Consider the following 2,572-nt stretch of genomic DNA (forward strand, 5'->3'; position numbering starts at 1 on the left):
TCTCTCCAGAGCTTGATGACTGCTTTCTGAGGAACTGGGATTAACTACAACATTAGTTGTGCAAACTGGTCTGTCTTAAACACTTTCAGGATGCAGCAGATTCCTTTTTTTTTTTTTTATAGCAAAAATAGACCAAATAATCTCCAAATCTTCTCCTCTAGAAATGCTGAGGCAGGGGACCCTAATTTAAATGTACAGACAACCTCAGGAGAGCGTCCATCTACCCTAATAGTAACAAAATGCTGGAGAGTGCTGTGAGACACCAGGGACTGAAGGTTGAAGATAAACTAAGTTCAAAGGGTGACAAATTCCTCTAAGAGGTGGGAACAGACACCATGGGCAGCATACAGAGCAGGCAGGGTGTGGTCCTGACTCTGCAGTAGAACTAAGATAGGGTGGACAGATGGACAGAGAAGATAGCCAGACAGGAGGACAGAAGACAGATGGAAATATAGACAACCATTTCCTTGTTCCTGGTCTTTGAGTGAAAGCATTTTGTTGTTGTTGTTGTTGTTTGTTTAACTAATATAATACTGGCTGTATTTTCAGGGATGTACAGTGCAGTGGAGGTCCACAGATCTCTGAGTTCCAGACCAGCCTGGTTCACAAAGGAAGTTCCAGGCCAGCCAGGCTGTTACACAGAGAAACCCTGTCTCAGAAAACAAAAGCAAACAAGATTTTCAGAGGTGTGGTTAGTTCTGGGCGTTAGGCTCTACGTGGGTGATTCCGCTGAGAATTATTTCCATTCTGATGTCTCTCACCCAAAATTGGAGTTCCCTGACTGGTGTGTCAATTTTATTGGAGCTAGAGATCACACAGTCCGTGACTATAAGGTACCTGGCTTTAATCTTGTGCGTGTATTACAGGTTGTCTGAGACGGACATGGTCGGCCCCATAGTGACCTAGGTTCATTCTTTACAACTGTGTTTCCGCTGTTGCTGGCGGAGAATTCTGTAAAAGTCACTTAGGTCACATGACTGCTAGTGTCTCAAGTTCCTTAGGACAGCCATGTCTGGTTGTTTGCTGGGGTTTACCTACTTTGTCTCTAAGTCAAAGAGAGAGATGATGTCCCCAGTTCTAACAGTGGCTCCATGTTTCTCTCGCTGGCTCTGCACTCTTGCTGTGTATCCGGAGTTGTTTTACAAGTCACATGCACATGTCACATTTGGAGCAGAGGTAGCTCTGGCATGTTTGGCAGAACAAAAGACTACACCTCTGAAGAGATGTCCATAGCCAGAAACCGTCCACACGGATGAAGACTCATAGAATGAACCCAGGACCCCACTTGGCAACACAGAGGACACATTTGCCTTGACTGAGAATCAGCAATTTTTCAGCACTTGCTGTAAGAATTTCAGGTGAGGGCTGCAGAGAAGGCTCAGCGGCCAAGAGCCCTTGCTGCTACTTCAGAGGGTCGCAGGTGGGTTCCCAGCACGTTCAGGTGGTTTATAGCATCTAACTCCAGCTCCAGGGAGTCCCAGGCTCTGCCTCTGAGAACACTTTACACACTCACATGCAGACAGACAGGCACTTGGCGCGTGCACACACACACACATACCCTATACTTAGATTTAAAAATAATAAAAATAAACCTAAAAAAAAAAAAAACAACAGAATTTCAAGTAAATGAACAACTAGAAGCCTCTTAACGGGACTAAGTGGGAGAGAGACTAGGAAATCAGCCCAAACATAAATGGAGAGGCTGGGGGCAGAGCAGATGGGGATGGGGCAGATGGGGGTGGAGCGGAGAGCCTATTCAAGCTAGGCTAGGATGACACAGACATCTAATTGTCAGGAAGAAACAGGATCTTTAATACCAAGGCTGCCAGTTCCTAGGTGCCCGAGTCCCCGGGTACTGCTGTTCCCGGAAGCTAACAAAGATTCACAGCACATACCTCACCCCCCAGACTCCACTGTTAGAAAGAGTCAAGACTGAATCGTTCGTAGAGCCACAGAGCAGAGCATGTCAATATCATTCTGTCAACTGTGCTGAGGGGTAATGCTAAGCACAGAGGACACTAACCTGGAAGGAGACACAATGCTGAAGGCCAGGCTGCAGTCAGGACCTGTTTCTCTCTCTCTCTCTCTCTCTCTCTCTCACACACACACACACACACACACCACATTTATATGCTGATTTTGTATTAGTGATAAACATCAGGACCACAAGCGGCTTTTAGAAGGGAGGTTAATTTGTGTTTGTGGTCTCAGAGGGATCAAGAGATCTACCACTGCAGCCAGGCTTGGAGACTGAGGCAGGAAGCTGAGCTCTCCTCATCAATTATGAACACAAAGCAGCAGGGCTGTGGCTCCACATGGGGCCCAGTATTCCTTCACTTACCTGAGCCTGCAGGTGACATTCTCAGTCAAAGGCAGCAACAGCCCAACCCCAACAAGATCCTTTAGAAAGTGGAGCCTCTAGGAGCCAATTCAAGCTTTGATGAGGCCAAGAGGCTAGAGCCCCAAGATTTTCGCATAGTGTAAAGGGATGAGAAAAAAAGTCCTCTTTGTCCCAAGATAACTCAGAGGCAGAAGAGCGATTGAGTCAGGAGCAAGACCATGCTGGCTGGCC

The sequence above is a fragment of the Micromys minutus genome, assembly GCF_963924665.1.
Source record: "Micromys minutus genome assembly, chromosome: 2".
In the NCBI taxonomy this organism is placed as follows: domain Eukaryota; kingdom Metazoa; phylum Chordata; class Mammalia; order Rodentia; family Muridae; genus Micromys; species Micromys minutus.